Source organism: Phocoena phocoena, chromosome 4 (genome assembly GCF_963924675.1).
Source record: "Phocoena phocoena chromosome 4, mPhoPho1.1, whole genome shotgun sequence".
NCBI lineage: Eukaryota > Metazoa > Chordata > Mammalia > Artiodactyla > Phocoenidae > Phocoena > Phocoena phocoena.
In genome coordinates, this window is record NC_089222.1 from 111,813,582 (window position 1) to 111,832,080 (window position 18,499).

At 35.6% G+C, this 18,499-nt stretch overlaps 1 protein-coding gene across 1 annotated transcript in view; it reads left to right on the forward strand.

The window, feature by feature from the left end:
• The window catches only part of GBE1 (1,4-alpha-glucan branching enzyme 1), a 298,444-nt gene that overhangs the window by 238,028 nt on the left and 41,917 nt on the right, over positions 1–18,499 (forward strand). The gene's annotated exons all lie outside the window — the stretch shown is intronic.

Genomic DNA, 18,499 nt, shown 5'->3' on the forward strand with positions numbered 1-18,499 from the left:
TACTGCCAGGTCAGGTACCAGCCTAGGACCTATCTTACAAAGAGAAGATGTAGGCATTAGCTCATGGAGCGTAGTGTCCAGGAAGGAGACTGACAAAGCCAGATAGCCGTAAGTGTGTTGGGTGATAAATGTCACCTTCAAGATCCGCATTGAGCAGTGTGAGTACCCCACGGAAGAACACTAAACTGATACTCGGGGGTGGGGGGGTGGAAGTAGTGGGCTATAAGGGAGGGTGTCCTGCAGAAAGGGAGTTCAGTTTAAAGTGCCCCATTCCTCTCTATCCTGATCCTCTATGAGTGTCCCTCACTGGAATGGTGACTACGAAAAGCTAAGAAGGTGAAACAGAATGAGGGACATATTAATTTAGGACATGAATGATGAGAGAGAGGCCAAGTCAGAGAGCTATTGAAGGGTTTTTACAGATTGACATTGTCAGATCCACAGTTTAGATATGTTACTGGACTAAAAATGTGAGAGATAGATTTAAGGGGGCAGTGACCTCACACTAAATATAGCACTGCAAGATCTTCTGTCACTGGAGTTCTTTAAAATTGGTTTAAAACTGTAGGTCTCAGTTCTTTCCACACTATTCACATCAGTCAATAAATTGGATGTATCTCTTGTGGATGGGTTCAAAATCATTTACTTCATTAAAAAAAAAAGATTTTTCTGAAGATTATGAGGAAAATAAAACTGCCATTTTCCAGAGCCATACAAATACTAGGATTCCTCTGATTATTGCCTCAAAATGAAAGAGAAATTTAATTGTTAATTCCACCTAAGTTATGTAATATAAGGATAAAACTATCATTATATTATTTAGGTAAATTATTCTTACTGTATATTTATATCCAAAGTAATCAAGTAATAGTACTTGAAATTTTTGGTCTATGTAGGTCATATAAAAGATACGTTTCTTTGTGCAAGTTTGAATCAACCTCTGCATTTTATTTCAGAATTCAAAAATGATCCAGGTGCTTGATTTAAGCAGTTTTAAAAATATAGGTAGTATAGGTATAACTCACATTATGAAATAACTATCATTTGGAAAAGTTTAATTTAGAGTTTGAAAATAAATAATTTGAGATGCAATTGAAAATGTGTTATTTTAAAGAATTCTGTAATATAGCAAAGAATTACCACCTGATTTGTCTTTCATGAAAACATTTTCATATCATTAAGTTGCTTAAAGTAAGTTGTACCTGTAGAAGCATAAATTATAAATTAAAAAGAATGATAGCATAACTATTTTTTTTTTTTTTTTTTTTTTTGTGGTACGCGGGCCTCTCACTGTTGTGGCCTCTCCCGTTAGGGAGCACGGGCTCCGGACGCGCAGGCTCAGCGGCCATGGCTCACGGGCCCAGCTGCTCCGCGGCATGCGGGATCTTCCCAGTCCGGGGCACGAACCCGTGTCCCCTGCATCGGCAGGCAGACTCTCAATGCGCCACCAGGGAAGTCCGATAGCATAACTTTTAAAGCCTAAACAGTTCATAACTATATTATAGAAAGTCTACAGTACAATAGTTATCTGCCCTTTAAAAACATATTCAGGAAATGTATTGAAAATTAACTAAAAAGCTTGTACTATTAAACTTTAGAAATGTCAACTTTCAGTTTTTATAGAGGAATTTTGTAGCTTGAGAGAAACAATCCAGAAACTGCTCTGCATCTTTGTTTGTATGCCATTGTCTAATAGGCCCTTATGAATTACTTTTTAAAAAAACTAATGGGACTTCCCTGGTGGTGCAGTGGTTAAGAATCCGCCTGCCAATGCAGGGGACACTGGTTCAAGCCCTGGTCCACGAAGATCCCACATGCCGCAGAGCAACTAAGCCCGTGCGCCACAACTGCTGAGCCTGTGCCCTAGAGCTGGAGTGCCACAACTACTGAAGCCTACGCCCCTAGACCCTGTGCCCCGCAACAAGAGAAGCCCATGCACCGCAACGAAGAGTAGCCCCTGTTCACCATAACTAGAGAAAGCCTGCACACAGCAATGAAGACCCAACGCAGCCTAAAATAAATAAATTTATTTTTTAAAATAAATAAAATGAAAAATGATTTTTAAAAGTTAAAAAAAAAATAAAGGACAGTGATAAAGCAAAAAAAAAACTAATGACTGGGTAGGGGCAGGGAGATGGGGAGATATTAGTCAGAGGGTACAAAATTTCAGTTATAAGACAAGTCTGGAAATGTACAGCATGGTGATTACAGTTAATAATAGTGTACTACATACTTGAAAGTTTCTTAGAGAGTAGATCTTAAATGTTCTCACTACAAAAATAAAATCGTAATTATGTGACCCAATGGAGGTATTAAAAGCTCTGGTGGTAATCATTTTGCAATATATAAGTACATCAAATCAACACATTGTACACCTTAAACTAATACAATGTTATATGTCAATTATATCTTAATAAAGCTGGAGGGGGTGCCTGTGATTAAAATAAAGACATTTAGAATGTGAAGGAATAAAAAAAAAAACAAAACAAAACTAATAATAGTTGTTTGAGCTTCACCAACATATACAAAACCACCATCATTCAGAGGTTCCATTTTGAGATGTGCTGAGATGACCATTTGGGGATGAAAAGATGACAAAAATGAAAGTTTGAAAACCTATATAATCCACATCTTTTCAATACTTTAATCTTACATACATTATGATTATATAAAAGTCATAAGTGAAAGTTTCAAGTTATACTTGATAACACCTTTCCACAAATGAGAAGACATTCAGATATCTTGGATTATTCCAATATATTATCTATAGTTTAATAAAAAATATCAATTACATTATGTAGTTAACAATTCATTCCACATTTTATATTTTCTTTTCTTTTTCTTTACTATAATGTAAAAATTCTGTGCATTTAACATATTGTTTTAAAGATCAGCTTATTTTATGCCTAGCTATAGACTTTAAAATAGTAGTATGACAGAGCTTGATTATTACATGTTGAGCAAATAAACATTTATAACCCCGGTACATTTTGAAAAATTCATTTATTGACTTTTTGAAAGGCATTTTATTTATTAAAGCAAGGTCTTCTGAAAGCTATGTGAACTGATAGGACTCTCTCATTTAATTAGGAGACTTTTAAATTCTGTGTGTATATGGACTCGCCTATAAATGAGGCCAAAGAAATATTAGCAGAATAAATAAATAAAAATAGTCAAACATGTTCTTTTGCTTGCAAGGTTGGAAAGCTACTGTTATTTTTCTTTTTTATCTTTATTGGAGTATAATTGCTTTACAATGGTGTGTCAGTTTCTGCTTTATAACAAAGTGAATCAGTTATACGTATACATATGTTCCCATATCTCTTCCTTCTTGCGTCTCCCTCCCTTGCACCCTCCCTATCCCACCCCACCAGGCGGTCACAAAGCACCGAGCTGATCTCCCTATGCTATGCGGCTGCTTCCCACTAGCTATCTACCTTACGTTTGGTAGTGTATATATGTCCGTGCCTCTCTCTCACTTTGTCACAGCTTACGCATCCCCCTCCCCATACCCTCAAGTCCATTCTCCAGTAAGTCTGTGTCTTTATTTGTGTCTTACCTCTAAGTTCTTCATGACATTTTTTTTTCTTAAATTCCATATATATGTGTTAGCATACAGTATTTGTCTCTCTCTTTCTGACTTACTTCACTCTGTACGACAGACTCTAGGTCTATCCACCTCATTACAAATAGCTCAATTTTGTTTCTTTTTATGCCTGAGTAATATTCCATTGTATATATGTGCCACATCTTCTTTATCCATTCATACAACTTAGGTTGTTTCTATCTCCAGGCTATTGTAAATAGAGCTGCAATGAACATTTTGGTACATGACTCTTTTTGAATTATGGTTTTCTCAGGGTATATCCCCAGTAGTGGGATTGCTGGGTCATATGGTAGTTCTATTTGTAGTTTCTTAAGGAACGTCCATACTGTTCTCCATAGTGGCTGTACCAATTCACATTCCCACCAGCAGTGCAAGAGTGTTCCCTTTTCTCCACACCCTCTCCAGCATTTATTGTTTCTAGATTTTTTGATGATGGCCATTCTGACTGGTGTCAGATGATATCTCATTGTAGTTTTGATTTGCATTTCTCTAATGATTAATGATGTTGGCATTCTTTCATGTGTTTGTTGGCAGTCTGTATATCTTCTTTGGGGAAATGTCTATTTAGGTCTTCCGCCCAGTTTTGGATTGGGTTGTTTGTTTTTTTGTTATTGAGCTGCATGAGCTGCTTATAAATTTTGGAGATTAATCCTTTGTCAGTTGCTTCATCTGCAAATATTTTCTCCCATTCTGAGGGTTGTCTTTTTGTCTTGCTTATGGTTTCCTTTGCTGTGCAAAAGCTTTGAAGTTTCATTAGGTCCCATTTGTTTATTTTTGTTTTTATTTCCATTTCTCTAGGAGGTGGGTCAAAAAGGATCTTGCTGTGATTTATGTCATAGAGTGTTCTGCCTATGTTTTCCTCTAAGAGTTTGATAGTTTCTGGCCTTACATTTAGGTCTTTAATCCATTTTGAGCTTATTTTTGTGCATGGTGTTAGGGAGTGATTTAATCCCATACTTTTACACGTACCTGTCCAGTTTTCCCAGCACCATTTATTGAAGAGGCTGTCCGGAAAGCTGCTGTTATGATATTTGTTAGTCACTCCCAATATTTTTAGAGCCAGACTTTTCTTTTTTTTCTTTCGTCTTCTTCTCTTTTTTTTTTTTTTACAATGTTGTGTTAGTTTCTGCTGTATAACAAAGTGAGAGCCAGACTTTTCTGACAGCTCCTAAAATGAGCCTGATGGGAATAAAATCCAGGGGGCAGTGATCACGTGGACCAGATATGCTCTTTTTATATACTCTTGGAAGATGTATAATCAAACAATTCCTTGACTACCTGATTCATACAGCATGTGCCTTCTCTACACGGAGAAGTATGCATGCACTTATTTTCAGCAACATGCCTATCTTCCTGGTTTCACAAACATGCCTTATTCCTGCATTCTCAAGAGGGTGCTATCACCCCAATAGGGGTGAAAATTGATCCTTAAGGGAGGGCAAACAAAACTTAGATATTATCATCGTTATTGCCCTCCAGAGCATCATAGCATATTTAAACAGATCTGCAGCAGATCTGCAGTATTTAAATTTCACGGGGTGGAAGCAATTAGGAAAAAATGTCTTAAAAGGCTTGTGTGTGTGTGTCTGTGTGTGTGTCATAGGTCAGGGGGCAATAATGACAAAAAGGTCAAAAAACACTGTATTATTCATCGTAACTCTAGGCCTTCTGTTCAAGTGTCACCCACTAGATTTTGTTTATCTCAAAGTATCAATAGTATCTCAAGGATATTTGTTTCAGTTTTCTAGTTTGATGTGTAGATTCTACTTTTAGAGTAGACACTTAAAAAGTCCTGGCTCGGCCATTCCCATGTAACTAAGTGTTCTTTTTGTAAAATGAGACAAAGACATTGGCCTCATATTCTTCCTAACAGTGGTATTGATGAGAGTTCTTATTCCCTTGGAAGATATTTCTCAAGTAGCTAAAAAAGACGGGATTTAAGTTTTAAATATGTTTGAAAGTGAAAAAGATATTTTCAATTACTGCCAGCCTACTTCCAACTTAATTCTTTTATTCTTATCCACTTTTTTTCTTTTTCCCTTGCCAATATATGCTGCCCCCAACTAAATGAGGGCAATAGTTGCCTGAGCAAATATAGCATCAAAGGCCAGACAACTGAAGATAAAGAGCTGAAACTTTTACATTCTAATTTTTTTTCCTATAGACACCCATCATATTTTTAGTAAAATACAAGGATATCTGTTCATATTTAATCAGTTGACTTTAAGGTCATAAGTTTAAATTGGAAAAAAGTTCTAATATCTCTATATTGCTATATGCATATTATGAAAATTATTTTCTTGGATAAGAAAATAATATAATCATTATACACATTAATATTTAGTATACTGAAATCCATTTGTAGTAATAGTTTTGTTTCCTAAAATCAGTTTCTATCTATGTAACTAACCATGAGTACATAAAACACTTGTTTCCTTATGAGTCAGGAATATTTTAATATTTGTTTTGTCTTGAGGAGGTTAATTGGAAAAGGCGGATATAATTATTATGACTTACTGATAGAAAAACAGAATTTTTGGATTTTAATTAGAAAAAAAGATTGCTGTTTTCTGACCCTTATCACAAGATATTTTATACCAAGCAGTATTTCCCCTGCAACTTGATGGTATATACTTTAGTGACACCTAAATTGTTTTTGTTTTTCAACTGTACTTAAATAAAACAATAAATGTCTCCTTTTATGCTGTGGCTAAACATACAATATCAACAGTAAGCATTGGACTGGAAACAGTTCTTTTCACCATGATTTTTATACACATTTGTTTTAATTATTTTGATAATTATAAAATAACTAGGAAATGAATCTGAGAAACTATCAAAAACTCTTGAATCATTGCCTTAAAATGTACATTTTTCAAATTGAGAAATAGGTTACTAATCTGTAAAACTAACTAGTATTTTTATCTGTTTCTCTCTACTTTGGCAAACTTCATTATGTAGTCATGTCTGTTAACCCCTCCTTCTCATACTCTTTTGCCCACTCAAACCCTTGTAGGCCTCCCACTGCCGTCTCTACAGTCTGGAAACTCTGGTTTCTAAGGCCATCATTGACCTGCTGGTCTCTGCACCTACTCCCTGAACTCCCTTGATCACCTGGTTCCCTTTGATATCCTTCATGTCTTCCCTCCCTGCCTTCCTTGTTCTATCAACCATGACCCTGTTTCCTTCACAGTCTCCTTTTCATCTTGTTTCTCTTTACAACGTACATATTTCCTCAGGGGTTGTCCTGGGCCTCTTTTACTTTTTCCCTACTCTTTCTTTCTCAGAGAGCTCATCTACTTTTAGGCTTTGTCCATCTCTTTAATTCAGATAATCCCCCCCATCTGCATCTCAGAATCGAACCTTTTGTTCTAAACTACAAATATAAATTTGGAAACTGCCTGCCTGAGATCTATACATGGTATCTTGTTGGCTCCTGAAGCCACTGAATCCAAAACTGTAATCATCCTCCCTACAAATTGTGGTGCCTTTCAAAAATTATTATTATTATAAGTATCATCATCTCTCTTCTAGTAACCATGGGTGAACTCGAGTCATTTCAGTTGCTCCTTCCTTTTCCTTGTCTGTAACATTCTGCCAGTAACCAAGTTACAGCATCCTTATTCTTCATTTTCTTTTTCCTGTACTCCTATGCCATTTTTCTATTAATATTACATTTCTTTAAACTTCTAAAGTTTATAAAGCATTATTGCATGCATAACTTCACTTAGTACAACCAACCTGCAAAGTCAGTATTCTTTTTATAATTTTCATTCTGAGGCAGTATAACACAATGGTTATGAATTCAGGTTTGGAGACAGTCTGCCCACATTCTGATCCTGGCTGCTTTACTTCCTAGCTGCATCATCTGTGGCACATTACTTAATTTTTTGGAACTTCACCTTCATCATGTCATAAATGGGGATTATAATGATACCTATCTTACTGGGCACTTGTAAGAATTAAAATATTTAGTGATGTTGTTTTTGGAATTATGCCTTGCATGTAATAAGTGTTTAGTAAGTGTAAGTTCTAACTATATTACAAATAATGAAAAGTTATACAACTTGAGGTTATATATTGTGACAGAGTACTAAAATTCATGTCGTTTGTTTCTATATCCCATGTTTTACTCACTGTATACACATAATTTTGCCTATTTTCTAATTTCTATAAGAGAAATTCTTTATTTACTGAAGACTCGACTAGGTTATAGTCAGAAAATTATCCGAAAGCGTAAAACTGCAATGGAATTTGTGGTTATATAAGTCAGTTAGTAGAGTTTACCTCTTAGTATGTTTTCACTCTGTGCTCCCATTGTTCCTATATGTTTTTTTGTTTAAAATGGGTCCCAGGAATAACATTAAAGCAAATATGTATATATCCCTGGATGGTTGTTTAGAATGTCTGCTAAGTTATGAATATTTAGGTATTTCATGAGTCTTGACATCTGTCATTTGGAACGTTAAAAGTTTCTTTTTCCCCTCTGAAAAAGACACAATGACTTTCTGTAAAGTTTCAAGAAGTTTTGGGATAACTTTGACACAGTATTTATATACATTCATGTACCAATTTGTGAGGGACTGTTGAGCCATGATTCTGGATGCTTATTTTAATATATCTTTAGTGTAATTAGAGTCTCTTGGAGTCTTGGAGTCTCTTAGAGTCTCTTGTAATAAAAGTCCATTACTGTTGCTATATTTCTTTACTCTTTAGGCAAGCTATAGCATTTATTTCAGAATAGCTTTCTTTATATTATTTAAAAATTAATACAGTATGTTCATTTCAGATTAAGATATGTGTTCTATAATAGCATATTTCATATTGTTTCCCTCTGTACTATACATATAGTTTCTAACCTGAAGAATGGAAGTTGAGTTAGATATTCTTCATACCCTTAGGTTTTTTGGTACAGTTACATTAAATTCACTTAATTGTGTATCTATATGTACAAAACATTTCATTGTATAAAGTAAAAGTCACAAACCTGAAATGCTGCCCTTCCCACGTCGTCCAGATAAGTACCCAAACACTCTCTCTACATAAGGAAGAAGGAAGAGGAACCAGAAGTGAATGTCCACCATTTGAGTCAGCTCTTTAGAAAGAATCTTCACATAAACAATTCTGCTTGTATATCTTTGGACAAAACTTAGACACAGTGCCATAAAGGAGAGCCATAAAGGGAAGTTAGGAAATGTATCTTTTCTTGACATCAGTTTATCTAGCTAAAAATAAAAATAGGTAAGTTTCTTAGACTGAAGGAGATTTGTCTCTGACATAGAAGATGATGTTTACGCTGGTTGTTGAAGAATGGACAGAATTTCTGGAGGCGTTTGCCTTTTTGACTTGTAACAGGCATTACAAGCCAAGGACTAACTGGAGAGAAGATGTGGAAGCAGGAAAGATGGGCCATATCATATTACTATGGGTCATCTGGTTTGCCTGAAGCAAGTTCTGTATATTGGGAGATAAAGCTTAAAGGCGAACAAAGAAACTCTACGCATTCAGGGACAAATAATAGTGATGAGCATTTCCACATGGAATAGTTTAATGAAATGGCTGGATACCATGAAAGTTAAGCACACAACTGACTAAATCACTAGTTGTGTTGCTTCACTTCTGTGTTCTTTTCTTTACCAAACCCTTTCTCTTATTAGAACGTAAACTTTTATGGAAGTGTAGAGACTGACTTAGCCTTATAGAAGATTGTAAGGTTTACCTGTGTGGAGGGTGGTGATGGCAGCTGTTTACATCACATCAAACCTCTCTAGGAGACTTGTGCATAATATTTTAAATATTATTATTTTAAAGACATAGATGTTTGTGTTTTTGAACCCTCCCATTTAATTGCCTTCAAAGCCAGTTGATAGGCTAATTCATAAACTTGCCATGACATTTTTAAAATTTGAAATCCATTTTATTCAGAGCAAAGGAAGACACCTGAAGCACGCAAGTACAATTACTGAGAACCTTTCTTGCTGGGGGAAGAAGTTCACAGTGTTTCCCACAAGCCACCGTGCTGCTAGGGAACTTTTTTCTCATTTCTTGGGCACCAGCGGCCTGAGAGGAAAGCAAGAGCTGACAGCAGGGAAGTAGAGAAGGATAACTAGCTGTTGGCAGGAACTTGGAGGGATAGAAGCATCATCCAAAGGCAAACTGATACTGGTTCTTTGATTAAGTTATAAGCAGGTAGTTAAATCTCTCTACTAGGGAGTTAGAGTTGCTGCCTACAGAAGAAAGACTGCGGGAGATTGAACCTCAGAAAAGCTATATCCAGGCTGTGCCTTGAAAGAGCATTAGATTCTTACAGAAATATTCATCTAGCCTGGGAATGGTACCAGGATTGAGTTAAATGGATGTTGGTTGTGAAGTATAGAGGATTTAAATGAACATTTTCTTTCCAATCTTACTTCCTGTGGTTATATGCTTCCCTTCTAAATGCATCTGCTTAGCTCTTAATAATTCATTAGGGAAGTGTGTTAATCTCTATGTATGTTTCATGTGACCACAGGGAACTGACCCTGACTTGGTGATAACATATCCTAAATTATAGGCAAATTTTAGGGAAAAATAGTACAGTGTGACTCCACTACTAAACTTTTGAGTCTAAACCTAAAGTTAGAATAGCCACAAAGCCACAAGTATAATCAATTTTATAATCAGCCAATATATTCTTTGTTTTTACATTACTGTCTTCCTCGCTTGTTTTCTACCACCTAGAAAGGTGTGGAGTCTTTCAGTGGGTGCCCTGTTCGCATGCAAAACTTTTACACTTTTTACAAGGCTGTCCATTAGCAAATCATTTTCTAAGACATTTGTTAACTACTTGCAGAAAAATCTGAATTCAGTTAGAATTTTATTAAAGAACCCCCTTTTTCCCCCCCACAATTTCTCCCTTATTCCCACTTCACTCCCCGTCAAAGAGTATCGTGAGTCCTCTGCTTCATGTAGCATCAAAATGGTTTTGGAATGAATGGCAAAAGTCCATTACTGTTGCTATCAATTTTCTCAAGAAAATATTATCTAGCTCTTAAAAATTGTGTTTGCATAAAAATAGCACATTCTCAGTTCAGTCTCGTTTGTTTTGTTCATTGTCTTATCCTTGTTTGATGATACTTTTATTTATTTTAAAACAAAATTGTGCCACGAAGATGGAATGTAGGTCAAAGTATATAGAGCAACATGAACAATTCGAAATTCTGCCTCCTATTGGCATGGCAGTCAGAGGAGAACGCCAGAGGAGGCCTCTGAGAAATAGAGAGCTGAAGTTATCTCCTGATATACACCTTCCCCTCCCTGGTGACGTGGATATGCTCCCCTTTATCCATCCCCTTTCCATCCCAAAGCACTTTTGTCTGTTTTTCTTATGGTCTTATAAAGACCAATTTTGCAATCAGTTAAAAAAAAATTGTTAGATACTTTCTTTATCTGAGTTCCTGTGCTGTGAACTGTATAATCAAAAAGTAAGACAGAACTTTCCATAAGCAATCTATAGCCTACTAAGGGAAGCAGATTTCCTTCATTTTTTTCTTTCAACACAGGTTTAATAAATCCTTGAATGGGTATTCTGTGCCTGTTATTAGATTAGGCAGTAGGGATAATAAATAAAAATATAGGATAACTAGGATATAGGATATCTATCCCCAGTCTGAGACAAGCAAAAAAAAAAAGAAAAAACCCCACAATTTTTACACTATTTAAGTAATTGTTTTAACAAGGGAAAAATTTACATCTAAGTACTAGTGGAAGCACAAGCACCAAAACCCTTCCTGCAGAAGTTTAAAAAGGCCTCATGGAAACCAAACAGCTATCACTTGGAGTAGTAACAGCAGGAGTAGCAGAACACACAAGACACAAACGGAGCACAGGTCAGTAATAGGTATAATTTATTTGTACACTTGAGAGTGGAATTGGAAATATATACCTTTACACCTTTTTATAGCTCTTTCATTACCTTCCCTAATGCCTGTACATTCATAGTAGGTTTCCAGCTAATGTTGTTCAAATTAAGTACCTAATGCCAGATACAATGGAAAGAATACAGATGATATAGGTTTGAATACTAACTTTGATATTTTATACCTTATAACCTTAGATAGTTATATTACCTTCCTGATCTATTATCTGAAAATAGGAACAATGTCCCCTCCCATATTGAGGGGTTTTTGCAACTATTATCTGAAATAACTGCTAAAAATTCTAGCACAGAGTCTGTGTATCTAGAGGGCTCTCAAGTAATTACTATTGCTTTTATTATTTTAATATAGTTTTATGATTACATTTCATTTATTTAAAGCATTTTTCCATTTTCGTGATTTAAAGGAAAGCATCAAGAAATATATAATTACCCGTCAATATAATAATGTTAATTCTTCAGCATTTAAAACGACTGGTTTATAAACGTGTCTACGTTTATTCTACCACACTTGTAGGTAATATAAAGTTAATCTGATTTTGTACTTACGGACATTGATAGTTAAGAGAATTTTTTGTTTTTTTGCTTGTTTTATTTTGATAATCTTCTTATCAAAACACTTGAGGTAAGCAAGTGTTCACCCCCTATTCTGTGCTTTATTGATGGGAACTTATCACCCAAAGCAATTCTAATCATGTAGATAAGTAAAGGTATTGATTAGTTTGGCCGTGGTCCAAGCATAGTTCAAGTTGAAAATTGTTTTCCCAAGTGCCCGGAGCTCATTTGGCTATTGCCTCAAGACTTTTTATGCATAATTAATCAGGGGGAAGGCTGGGGAGAGCAGGACAGAATGAGAGTATTGACCAGCCTCACTACCGCAGCTCCAACAGAAGCATTATTTCTGGCCCCTTTAAGCTGTCACAGTGTCAGAGGCATGAACGATAGTCACGACAGTATTATTAGATGGAGCAAGACAGCAGCTATAGTGCTTGATTCAGGCCACCATGCCCTTTATCTAGGGGATGAAGGACTGGAAGTTATCATGTCTTTTGTTCAAAATATTAGTTTGTAAATTTGTTATTGGAATTTTAAGGAAACCTAGTAGCATACTAACCCTTTTTTTAAAATGTCTTAAAATAGGAAATATATATACATACAATATATACCATAAACTGCCTCAGAATTTAAAATTTACGAGTGCAAAGCTTACATACTAAGATGAGCCATTCTCTCCCAGGTGTTTAGTTAAATATACTACCTGTCAGAAAATCATAGAATAAACAAATAGAAAAAAATAAAGCATTCATTTCTCACAGTATAGTTTTCAGTTCTTTGGTTATACCCTCAGATATCACTGCTATTGCTCTCTTTCATCAGTGCCCTCTCTTGTTACTCAGTCTGTTATAGGCCTTCAGGTTTTAGTTCAGCTCGCCAATGCTTAATACTGTTGAGCACTGTTTCCTCTAGGAAGCACTACTTCTCAGGGCTCAGTCTCCCGTCTCCTACCCGCCATGGTTTTCCTCTTCTGTCTCTGGCCCTTCCTCTACCAGCTTTTCAAGGCCCCCCCTTCCTCTACCCCAACTAGCCGTATGAGTGTGCCTCTGGCTTTGTCCCATTATACTCCCTTTTCTGCCTCTATTCCCTGAATATTCTCCCCAGGCAATTTCATCCACTCCCATGGCATCAGTTACCCTGTATGTTTCTAAAAGCTATATACATGCCTAGTATGCAAAGATTTTTGTTTTGTTTTGTTTTTAATACCAAGGGAAATTCTAGAATTCCAAGACTGAGTTCCTAAGACTGATTCTTCCCCCTTCCCTGTATATTGACATAATTTTCATTCCGTCCTCCCTAACTGTCATCTCTGGGCATTTATATTTGCTCTTGGAGGAGGTTTGCTGCCATTCTCTCCTTTCCTCCCCTACAGTTTTTTGTTATTTCAACTCATACTGATCCTATAAGCCTTTTTTGAGCCTTCTCCCCAACTTCCTCTCTTTAAGGAAATATGTATTTTTATATTTGTTTATATATATAAACATATATATATGTGTGTGTATTTTTATATTTGTCTTTCTTACTCATTCGATTGTAAGCTCTATGAGGAAAGGGACCATGCTGATGTACACTGAGCACGTTATCTGATACACAGGATACACTTCAGTAGTTTTAAAATTAGAATTTTGTGTTAAGTTGAGCATATGGTCAATATAGGGAGTCATGGGGCTCATAATATAATCACTGACTTGCACCTTTTGAAGGAAGAGTGTACACGAGGGAGGCTCCAGGGAGAACCCAGAGACTGTAGCATTTGATTTTAAAATAGTCTTTGGTACAGGTAAGAGGAATGAGCATTAAAGTTTGTTTGGTTTTTAAATATATTTTCTTTAGGACTTACCATATATACATACACACATACATATATTTATACACATTATATGTGTATATATAGATACACTTTATATCAACAAAGAGTTACCTAAAATCCGCAGAATGGAGGCTGTGATAGACTTTAAGGGTAAATCCCAGTAGCACTGCTGAGTTTTTTTCGGCTTGTCTTTATCTCCTCTTCTGAGTCTGACTGTCATATTTTGTTTCTGTACCTCAAAAGAGATGACGTTAGACCTTTATCAGTTGTAGAGGGAAACATCCAACCTTAACAAATATTTAAGGAGTCCCTGTTGTAGGTATAATACACGGGAACATGCTGTGGAGAATGAAGAAGAGAAGTGTAGTGTAGCCCCTGCCCGGAGCCATAGTGATCAGTGTCAAAGGTGGGATGGAGCAGTAGATAGCAAGTTTATTTTTCTAAAAAGGGAAATCACACTCCCTAATATAGAAAAATATTTTATTCTGTGCCTCACCTTCTGGTAACTTGATGGCCTTGAGAAAGAAGCATTTGATTTTAAAATAGATACTTCCTTTTAAAAAGAGTTAGTCTTCAGTACAGTTAAGAGAAGTAGGGCTTCCCTGGTGGCGCAGTGGTTGAGAGTCCGCCTGCCGATGCACGGTACACGGGTTCGTGCCCCGGTCCGGGAGGATCCCACATGCCGTGGAGCGGCTGGGCCAGTGAGCCATGGCCGCTGAGCCTGCGCGTCCGGAGCCTGTGCTCCGCAACGAGAGAGGCCACGACAGTGAGAGGCCCGCGTACCACAAAAAAAAAAAAAAGTAGGAGCTAAAGTTTTTTTATTCTCATTAAAACTGTACCTTATTCTCATATATACATAAACTTGGTATCAACAAAGAGTTACATAACATCCACAACATGGAGGCTGTGATAGACTTTAATTAATTCCTAGGTAAAATTAGTATGTATTACAGTTTAGAGAAACAAAACACACAAACCGGCTAATCAAAATGTTCAGCTAACAGAGCTGGGGCTTTTTTCATTAGTTGTATTGTCTCGAATTTCATCACTGCAACAGCTGGCTTCTTGTCAACTTATAGTTTGGACCTTTACATCAAACAGCAAAAAATTAATTACAGGAAAAGAAATCCCGATAGGAATTTCGCGCTTAGAGATTTTTCACAATTAACCAGGCATGAATGGTGCTGTTTACAGACGAAATGGAAAGGGAGAAAAGGAACAGCGTAGAATTTTCTAGAAGCATTAATTAACCATAGCAATGTTAGTCACTTGCTTCCCTGTGTTTGTTTTAAAGTTGTTTAGCTAAAGCTTTCAGCCTTCTCATTTCTGGAAGCATCCACTTCTGTTACTATATTGAATGCAATGAATCATGGCCTGAACTGTGAGTTTTCTTACAAAATGTCCCAAGTGGCAGCTCAAAAAATTACCATCCTCACTTCATTTTGAAACGAGTACCATCCTATGTATTACCTTAGTGATCATAATTATAATTTAACGAGCAGAAAGAGCATGCTTTGATGGTTAGTGCCAGGTTACTTGCAATGCATATTTTGGACTTGGAAGTCTTGTTCTCAGGAGTCACACTCATTGCCTCTCTGCACTAGAGATAGTTTAAATGTGACTTTTCTAAGCCTCTTATCTGTTGAGTAAACCAGCCGAAGACTTTTTAAATGCTTTCCTCAATCTAGGCTTCTACTTTTTTCTTCTTTTTTTATGTAGCTTAGAAACCCTTACTTGTGTTTCATTCTTCTAGTTCCTAACATTCTAATACAGTGAGTAGCTCTTACCCTTTTTAAGACTCAGACGCCTGGAGCATCTGAAGAACACCTTTCTCTCCTCAGAAAAATGCACAGATGAACATACATACAACATTTTGCATAAAATATCAGGAGTCGGTAGGAAAGCACGAACCCCAGGTTATAAATGCCTGTTGCTTTCACTGAGGAATGTATACATATATTATGTATGCATGTAAACATAACATATTTATATATAATTTAGAAATATATATACACACATATTTTTTAATTTGGTTAAATTAAAATGCTGATTCAGATCATGTGTTCCCTATTCCATCAGGTTATCTGTACTAAAACAAGTCAATTACCTTCTTTACCATTACCTGAATAAATTTAGATTTCTTATCCATCTTTATATACAGCAGGCCTTACTTATAAGCTTATTTGGGTGAGCATGTTTCACTGTACTGTCTCAAATGCTGCCACATTTCCTAAGTAATCTGTAGACCATAGCTGAGAAGAACATTCTTAACTTGTTTTAATGATAATATTTTTCTTCATTAGGTTTGTGAGCTGAGAACTAGTGTAAGATACTAACGGGCATTTTCCACTTTTTTCTTTTCAGTCTGAGAATGGTTCACTGTTATCCAAGGTCACTTTGAAAGTCTTTCTGTGATTTGCTTCCATTTATTTTATGCTTGTGTTTACAGTTTTGAACCAAATATGAATTTAATGTTGCATTTGTCTATATTAAACTTAATTTGCCCCTTGTCAGATCATTTACAACAGAGATAACATTCAAAAGCCACTCTGTAAAATGTTTTGATTGCAATCACTAACGGAATTTTTCTGTCTATTTCTTTGTTGTATGCAACTTTCTATATCTTTCAATTTAAAAAGAAGCCTCTCCAGGAGATTTTTCAGAGAATCTAAATTAGTCTGTAATAGAGATTAATAAATTATTCTCTAATAGAATAGGGTCTTCTTCATGTCATATTTTTTAAACAGTTCTTTTTTCTAACTCAGAAGTTTAATTTCATATTCCATATTATGTAAGTATGCTTCTTGGAATATTCTTTAAAGTAGTGACATACAAAATCCTAAATTGGATTATGATACCAAACATTTTTACCACTTTCATTTTTTTCTTATATTTTTTCCAAGTACTTAATTTGCCCTCATGTAATAAATTTTCTTCTTAATAGTTAATAGTTTTAGATGTTATTGAAAAGATAAATGAATGTTTAAGATCAATGTATGTTAGAAGGCACTAAAATGAAGTCTTATATTTAAGTAATAAAGAGTATTTTTAAAGTAGAAACTTAAACATATACATTAAGGAATATAATTTGCGTGTGTGTTAAACATTATTTTGAGAAACAATTTATTACCTTGTGCCTGTGTCTTCAAATAATTAGCAATGTTGAAAACTTGGGAAATGTTTTCTCTTAGAATCCTATCTGCTATTTACCTTTTGAACCAGTATTTTACTTATTCAATTGATGTTAGGGAAATATCAGACAAGTGTACAGAGATGCATTTATAAGACTGGTCTTTTTTTATAATGCTAGAATATTAGAAAAAGCCAAAATGACTAACATGAGGAAAATAGTTAAATAAAATTGCATTTTATGCACAAAATGGAATACCGTCATGGTGATAATATACTTATTAACATGGAAAGTGTTTATATTAAAATTCAAAATAATATATAATATACCTACCTTTTTTCAAAAACTAGTTGTTAAGTAGGTAGGTAGGTAGGTAAGATAGATAAATAGATAGATGGATATGTATATAAGTATAGGTATGGATATAGATAGATATATATAGCTATTGCTATAGATATAAATAAAAATAAATAAAATATTTATCAACAGGGAAACAGTGATGTCATTTCGCTTGGGCTGCTATAATGAAATGCCAAAGACCAGGTAGCTTATAAACAATAAAAGTTTATTTCTCACAATTTCTGGAGACTGGGGGTCTGAGATCAGAGTGCCAGCATGGTTGAGAGAGGGACCTTTTCCAGGTCATAGACTTCTAGTGATATCTTTTTGTGGTGGAAGGAGAAAGGGAGCTCAGTGGAGTCTCGTATTTATAAAAGTGCTAATCACTTTCATAAGGGCTCTACCCGCATGACGTAAACACCTTCCAAAGGTCCCACATCCTAAGACCATCATACTGAGGATTAAATTTCAACTTAGGTGGAATAGAATCATCTGTATACTATATATATACACTATAAAAATATATATTATATAGCATAATATATACAATATATAGCATATATGTGTGTATATAATATACAGTATAACTATAAATAACCCCTGAGAGCTTGTTCAGGGGTTGCAGGATGAACATGTAGTAGGAATCATGAAGGAAGAGTGTAGAGAGGGGATTCCTAACATAGCAACCTGACTTGCCCTATCAATCTGGGTGTCTTGTAGCAAAATTACTTTCACAGTCAATTCTGCCTTTTAAGATCTAAAATAGATAATTCAAAGAACATTAATACTTGGCTTAGGGAAATGTGTTTGTATTATAAAATATACGAATAAACTCATCGGCATAGAATTTCCACACTTTAAAGAGAAGAATAATGTTGTACCATGAAACCAAGTGAAGAAGAGCCAAATAGCTGCCTTGAATTCATCCTGGTTGCTTGTGTGTCTGCTGCAGAGTTGGGCTGGTTAGTTCCCTCCTCAGAATGATGGGAGCCAGAAATTTTAGGTTTATAGTAACTCTCACTTATTGGTTTTTATGTCATTCTTTTCTGAGCAGCATCAGAAATGAGTGTGTAATGTAAAAGCTGCCAAACATTGAAAGCTTTAGCCGCCAGACCCTGTACCAAGTGCCTTAACGTACCTCGT